Below are 8,122 nucleotides of genomic sequence, written 5' to 3'. Positions count from 1 at the left end.
CCTCTCCGGATCTTGGACACGCAGGCACACGTGCCCGGCGTGAGTTTTAAGCCACTGGGTCCGGGACGTGAACCACGGTCGACTACGTGGGAGTCCAGCGACATAGCCATTACGCTAACTGCTGGTTCCCACCATAAGCTTTCTTTTTAAAACTTTCCACTTTGAAACCTTTTCAAGTTTGGTGTAAACATCTGACATCTTGGCATTTTGGGGTGCTTTTTCCAGAGATATGATCAGGAAAACTAAAGATGAAAGGCTTGGTTGCTTTATTTTCCAGGCTCAGAACATATATAAATGTTTCTTAAATTTTTGGTCTTCTGTTGAATTACCAGTTCTAAAGTAGGAGAAGAACATTTGATCAAAGAGCACAGAACTGAGATTTTAGGGAACATGAGTTTTAGTTCCAACTCTAGCATATTCTTGCTCTGTGATTTTTCCCACAGTCTTCTTGGATAAAGTGTCTTTATCTGTAAGATTGGACTATAGACAGTCCTCATGTAACGACTGATTTCCATTCCTATGACTAGGTTGTTAAACGAATTGACAATAAGAGAGGAGCTTAAAGGTCTTCTGGTGTGTCATGGTACCACAGGGTATGTATTTTTCAATACTATCATGCAACATCACACTAGAATAATGTAACTCTATCTGTACAAAAAGCATACATTAGGGGACCAGCAGTTAGCGTAATGGCTATGTTGCTGGACTCCCACGTAGTCGACCGCAGTTCGCGTCCCGGACCCAGTGGCTTAAAACTCACGCCGGGCGCGTGTGCATGCGTGCCCAAGATCCTGAGAGGAGAATGGAGGAGAAGGGATTGTGGCATGGCCATCCCCCCTGGAGGGTGATTTCTCGCTTTCTGTCTCTCTGTATCTGTCTGTCTGGCGAGCGCACGCGCCCTATAGCAAAAACCTCTCCAAAAAAACCAAAAACCAGCGTACATTAGGTAAGCTCCAGAAAGCAACATGACATACCACATCACAATAATATAAATCCAGCCTAATCCTTTTTATGTATTCAGAATACTACTATGGGTGCATAATAAAGTACAAGTTTATAAACGAAATATGTAGTCTTGCATGATTGTGAATGCTTCGTGTAGTGAATACTGACTGTGGGAATGAGACAAAGACCAAGAAGGGTTTCCTCACTCTGGAGAACCAGTTGTTGAGTCCAAGTGGTTGGTTGTTAACTTGGTAGGGTGTTAAATGAGGAAAGGCCGTATTTATATCTACTGCCAATTTTGTGTGTTTGTAGTAAGAACAAATAAGATAATGTGAAGCTGTGTTCTTTTTCTTTTTTAAGAGATTTTTGCTATAAGGTGTGTGCCTTCACTGGAGAGACAGAGGGAGACAGACGGACAGTGAGAAGTCAAATATCCTCCCCACCAGAGGGGCTTGCCATGCTGTAATCCCTTCTCTGTTCTCCTGGGATTTGGGGCACGCGCACACATGGGCCTGGCATGAGTTTCAAGCCACTGGCTGGAGGACTGGAACTGCAGTCAACTATGTGGGAGTCCAGCGCCTTAACACGACGCCACCTGCTGGCTCCACATGAAGCTCCTGTAAAAATGTGTGAAGTATGTACTAACGTAAGGTGAATTACGTATCCATTTTGTTGTTTCTCAGTCTTTAACGTGGTCTTTACATCTGGAGTACCTGACAGCTGTATACCTGGAGGTGGGAGGTTTAGGGTTTTGTTGGCTGGGAGAATTTGTTTCTTTTCACTTTTCATGCCCCCTGTCTCTGTTTTCCTCCTTTTCAAAGTGTTTAAATCAATAAAAAAGACACTAAATAGAAGACAGAATTCACAATGTCTGCATGAGCAGAATCCATACTACCAAATCAATAGAGCCAAGCTCATCTTGACATTCTTATAACACCTTCCAGGTTTTCAATTGAGAATACTCTGCCCCCTCACAGTTTTTAGGCAGATTAACTCACCAGGACAATCTTTTATTTTTCAGTGGAGCCTATGATTAGATAATTGTCTACATCTGTGCTTGTACTTGCTAAAGTAGAACAGGTTTCTCTCCATCCCCATTCTTTTTTTAAATTAACTTGCTACAGGACACGTGTGCTCCCTGGACAGTCCCTTCTCTATTCCCCTTTTGGGATTTTGGGCACGTACACATGCATGTGTGCCTGGTGTGTTTTTCAAGTTGCTCGGCATGGGCCTGGCATGAGTTTCAAGCCACTGGCTGGAGGACTGGAACTGCAGTCAACTATGTGGGAGTCCAGCGCCTTAACACGACGCCACCTGCTGGCTCCACATGAAGCTCCTGTAAAAATGTGTGAAGTATGTACTAACGTAAGGTGAATTACGTATCCATTTTGTTGTTTCTCAGTCTTTAACGTGGTCTTTACATCTGGAGTACCTGACAGCTGTATACCTGGAGGTGGGAGGTTTAGGGTTTTGTTGGCTGGGAGAATTTGTTTCTTTTCACTTTTCATGCCCCCTGTCTCTGTTTTCCTCCTTTTCAAAGTGTTTAAATCAATAAAAAAGACACTAAATAGAAGACAGAATTCACAATGTCTGCATGAGCAGAATCCATACTACCAAATCAATAGAGCCAAGCTCATCTTGACATTCTTATAACACCTTCCAGGTTTTCAATTGAGAATACTCTGCCCCCTCACAGTTTTTAGGCAGATTAACTCACCAGGACAATCTTTTATTTTTCAGTGGAGCCTATGATTAGATAATTGTCTACATCTGTGCTTGTACTTGCTAAAGTAGAACAGGTTTCTCTCCATCCCCATTCTTTTTTTAAATTAACTTGCTACAGGACACGTGTGCTCCCTGGACAGTCCCTTCTCTATTCCCCTTTTGGGATTTTGGGCACGTACACATGCATGTGTGCCTGGTGTGTTTTTCAAGTTGCTCGGTCCGGGACTTGAACCTCACAGCCAGCCATGTGAGATCCAGTTGTTTTAACCACCATGCCACTGGTTGGCCTACCATCCCCACTCTTTCTTCACTTCCATTGGATTACTTCTGCACAAAGGTGACTGTACAACTGTGTAGGAATTTCCCCATTGTGCACATTTCAAAGAAAAGGTCCCAGGGTAGAGTCTTGAGATAGTCTTTGACTCAGCTTTGGTGGCTGAGGTGTTCAGATATGCTATACTCCCTGGGCTAGGATGGCATGAGAGGCCCTGGTCCAACCAGAAGTGGGTGGCATGTGGCCGTAGTCTGAAGCAGGAGGTTCTCAAGCGTGAGGCTTGCCTGGACAACTAATGAGATGCTAGCTAAAAGAGCTGGGTGTGGGGGTGCACGTCCGTGGTTTCAGATTCTCAGGAGGCCGAGACAGGAGGATCGCAAAATAGGACCCTGTCTTTAAAAAAAGCTCTCGAGATTGCGTTTATTCATTCAGTAGACGTGTGTTGAATCCCCACTATGTGCAAGGCATGTTTGCCTTGAAGATGTACCAGAAACAAAGATAGTTATATAAGAACTAGAGAGAAAATAGGAACATGGAAAGTTGAGGCTTAAAAAAGAATATAACAAAAATAATAACATGCCACACAGGGGCCAAACAGTGGATGGCAGTAAAGCACAGTGCTCTGCGAGGCTGGCGCACATGGGAACATTCCAGGGTCATGTCCAGAGACTGCCCTGATTAGGCCTGGCACTTGCATGCCCATGATCTGGGGCTGGCTAAGGCTGGGGTGGATCGTGGCACCAGAATCCTGTTAGGATACTGTCTCTGCCTCTCTCTCTGTCTCTCTTAGTCATGGATGATGTTAAGGAAGGTGCATATGGACATGTCATTGATTTGATTATTGTGCACTATATGCATGCCTTAGAAACCATACTGTAGGGCCAGCATGTGGCATGGAGGTTGAGGCGGCTAGATCTCACATGGCTGACTGCCTGGTTCAAGTCCTAGGCCTGGTGTTTTGAAAAATTATGCCATGCATGTTGCATGTGTGCAATCCTAAGAAGAGAATGGAGGAGAAGGGATTGCAGCATGGCCACCCCTCACCCCATGTCTCTCTGGCGAGTGTATATGCCCTATAGAAAAACTACAAAAATAAAATAAACATACTGTTCCCCACGAAGATATACATCAATGATATGTAAACCAGGAATGAAAATTTAAAAACCAAAAAAAAAAAAAAAAAGCCACTCAAGCAAATCTTAAGAAAGTGAATATGTTAATTGTATAAATAGATTTGATTGTGTGCCAGGAATGGTTTCTTGGGGAGAACAAGATTCAGTTGCTGCTGATAAGTGAATGTATATTTAGTTCAGTTCCCTTACAGTTGTACTGTAAAGATAAGCTTCTTACCAATGCTATTCCAAGAAAACAGTTGATTTCAGTCCATGAGATAGTTTCATAAATTCTTGCCCTCCGGCACACGTTCCCTTTATCCAGAATCGTGGGCAGAGTTGGAAGCAGCCAGAGCTTCTTCAGAGCCCAGAACAGAATACTGTTCTTGCACTGCAGGACCAGGTAGGGTGGGGCTGCCCAGACTCCAGGCTCCCTCTGCCCTCTAACGAGGAGACCAGATTCCTTCTCTGTCAGAGCGGCTACACAGCCATCTTACAGAAGTCCGGAGAAGTCCAAGGAGGCTTGTTCTAAGAATTTAAATGTGTTTGGATTAGTCCAGAGGGAAAACCTACAGAGCTGCTGATCATTGACATTCCCAGGGATTTAAATTTGGGCCATTCCTAGTCATTTCCAGCTTGAGTTCTATGCTTATTTGAAACTAGTACGTTTGTTCTAAATTTAATAGTTTAAGGGGGTTTAAAAATTATTTCATGTTTATAATAGAGATGGGACAGCTTTCTCTATTTTAATGCATATTTCCATGCATCCGAAACTAGGCTTTTTAAGGAAACTTGTTAGAAAAAAAGTAGTCTAAATTAGAGAGAGAAGGAATCTAGTTGTGTCACTTGCTGTAATTTCTAAAGGGGATTGGTCCTTGTGCTTGGTGCTGCATCTGGGACTATTTAGGCCGGGAGTAGGTGTCTTATCCACTGCTGTCTGAGCAGTGATGATATTAATATGAAGCCATCTGGCATTTGTATGAAGCTTGTTATTTTTGAGGCCTTCTAGCATGTATTTTCCATTCGTGTGTTGCAACTGCCCTGTGAGGTTCTGCTCTGTAGGTGAACAGGGGACCTAAGAAGTTGAGTGATTTGCCCAACTGTAAACAGATGACAGGTTAGTTAGCCAGAGAGCAAGAACCCCCAGGTCAGGTACATTGTCTTTAGTAATGTATTTGCCTTGTGCTATACTGCCCTCCGCTGTTCACAGCTGGGTATTTGTATGTGCTGCTGACCAGGGGAGACACGCAGAGAGGAGAATAAAGCAGAAGAGTGACAGCACAGAAAGAGGCAGCAGAAAAGTAAGAACAGCCTTGTGATAGAAGATAGCAGTGCCATCTCCCTCTCCACAATGATTGCAGCAGAGTTGTTGGGAGCAAGTACATAAAGATCATCTTTCATCCTAAGGATTTGAGTCAGTGATGCACGTGGAGGCTGCTTATCTGTCTGAAGAGTTTGAGCAAACATTCCTTAAAGCAGTGCGCAAAGTGGGAATGAGCAAGCTCTAACAAACCAAAACAACATTTTAGAGCTTTTGCATTTCTGACCACCATGTACTGTATTGTGAGCAAACACTCAGATAACCAGTTCTCAGCCTTATCTATAAAATTAAACAATGTTGATTAATTTATCAATGAACCATGTACAGATCAACTGAAGATAGTGTGTGTGGCAAGTAGTTTGTGAAGTTGGTCATCTTGAAACATTTTTCACGGTTGGCAGATGGCACGGAGGTTAAGGCACTGGATCCCACATGGCCGTGTGTGTGGTTCAAGTCTTGGACCCAGCAGCTTGAAAACACACTGAGTTGCATGTGCATGTGTGCCTGAAATCCGAAGAGATGAGTAGAGGAGAAGGGGTTACAACGTGGCCATCCCCGCTGGGGAATGATTTCTCACATTTCTCTCTGTCTCTAGTGCATGTGCTGTATACCAAAAATGTTTTTGTTTTTTTTGGAGAGGTTTTTGCTGTAGGGTGCTGTGCTCACCAGAAAGACAGTGAGAGACAGAAAGCAAGAAATCATCCCCCAGGGGGGATGGCCACACCACAGTCCCTTCTCCTCCATTCTCCTCTCGGGATCTTGGGCGCGCACACGAGCAAGAACCCCCAGGTCAGGTACATTGTCTTTAGTAATGTATTTGCCTTGTGCTATACTGCCCTCCGCTGTTCACAGCTGGGTATTTGTATGTGCTGCTGACCAGGGGAGACACGCAGAGAGGAGAATAAAGCAGAAGAGTGACAGCACAGAAAGAGGCAGCAGAAAAGTAAGAACAGCCTTGTGATAGAAGATAGCAGTGCCATCTCCCTCTCCACAATGATTGCAGCAGAGTTGTTGGGAGCAAGTACATAAAGATCATCTTTCATCCTAAGGATTTGAGTCAGTGATGCACGTGGAGGCTGCTTATCTGTCTGAAGAGTTTGAGCAAACATTCCTTAAAGCAGTGCGCAAAGTGGGAATGAGCAAGCTCTAACAAACCAAAACAACATTTTAGAGCTTTTGCATTTCTGACCACCATGTACTGTATTGTGAGCAAACACTCAGATAACCAGTTCTCAGCCTTATCTATAAAATTAAACAATGTTGATTAATTTATCAATGAACCATGTACAGATCAACTGAAGATAGTGTGTGTGGCAAGTAGTTTGTGAAGTTGGTCATCTTGAAACATTTTTCACGGTTGGCAGATGGCACGGAGGTTAAGGCACTGGATCCCACATGGCCGTGTGTGTGGTTCAAGTCTTGGACCCAGCAGCTTGAAAACACACTGAGTTGCATGTGCATGTGTGCCTGAAATCCGAAGAGATGAGTAGAGGAGAAGGGGTTACAACGTGGCCATCCCCGCTGGGGAATGATTTCTCACATTTCTCTCTGTCTCTAGTGCATGTGCTGTATACCAAAAATGTTTTTGTTTTTTTTGGAGAGGTTTTTGCTGTAGGGTGCTGTGCTCACCAGAAAGACAGTGAGAGACAGAAAGCAAGAAATCATCCCCCAGGGGGGATGGCCACACCACAGTCCCTTCTCCTCCATTCTCCTCTCGGGATCTTGGGCGCGCACACATGCCTTGGCGTGAGTTTAAGCCACTGGGTCCAGGACTGTGGTCAACTACATGGGAGTCCAGCGACATAGCCATTACATCACCTGCTGGTCCTGCTATATACCAAAACTAAAAAAAAAAAAAAAATCTTCAGAATCACATTTCTCGCCTCACCTGGGTACAAACACAGAATCCTGCCAGAAGTCAAGTAAGAGATTTTTTGTGAATTTCAGGGGGACCCTGAAGCAAAATGGCTCTTTGTTTTAGGATACAACTGTATCTTGGGCTGCTAGTACTATTTGTGTCTCCAGTTGATAGCAGAATTCCTTTTCAGGTTCAGGACCTGAAAAACCTGTTACTCACCATTCTTCTAAGAATTTATTTACTCTCATTAGGCTGGAGGGTCAAAGAGATTAACATATTTCTGTGAGAGAAGGACTGACTCTGTTCACTTCTAATGCAAGGGCAGCAGGGAGCCACTTAGCAGCTGTGTGCCCCAGGGCTGGCGTCTGGCCTTCACCCCTTGCCCCTTGCCCCATCAATAAATGAGGGATGAGTAAAACACCTACCAGTGCTTTAGAATAGGGTTCTAACTATTACCTGACCCTTTCCCTTTAAAGTGCTAGATAATTTAGGCTTGGGGCCACAGTTTCTGTTGTAACTCTTCAGCTTACTGTTGAACGGGAGAGCAGAGATAAGGTCAATTAGCGAGGCTTGCTGTCTTCCTGTGAAACTTTGTTTACAAAAGGAGACTGTGGGCCACATGTGGTCTGTATGTTTTGGATCCTTGCTTTAAAATACTTCCCTAACTACTGGGGCCTCTTTTCCTATTACACAAAATACTGATAGTGTTTTGTTGCTGTCATATTTGCTTGTATGGTTTGAGTTTGAGCACTAATGAAGGAATGGGAAAAAGTGTATGTAAAGCAAGCAGCATCCTTTCCGTTCTTATTCCACAGAATCAACATTTAAGCTGTTCTGTTGATGCCTTCCTATCGCTGTCATTGTACGTACCAATTGCTGCGCCCTCC

General features: G+C 44.0%; 1 protein-coding gene across 5 annotated transcripts in view; it reads left to right on the top strand.

Annotated features, from left to right (window-relative positions):
• NFYC (nuclear transcription factor Y subunit gamma) overlaps nt 1-8,122 on the top strand; it is a 98,142-nt gene that overhangs the window by 41,107 nt on the left and 48,913 nt on the right. The gene's annotated exons all lie outside the window — the stretch shown is intronic.

This window comes from Tupaia chinensis, unplaced genomic scaffold (genome assembly GCF_000334495.1).
Source record: "Tupaia chinensis unplaced genomic scaffold, TupChi_1.0 Scaffold143758_1, whole genome shotgun sequence".
Classification (NCBI taxonomy): domain Eukaryota; kingdom Metazoa; phylum Chordata; class Mammalia; order Scandentia; family Tupaiidae; genus Tupaia; species Tupaia belangeri.
The sequence above is the reverse complement of the archived record's forward strand: the minus strand, read 5'-3'. Positions and strand labels throughout refer to the sequence as shown.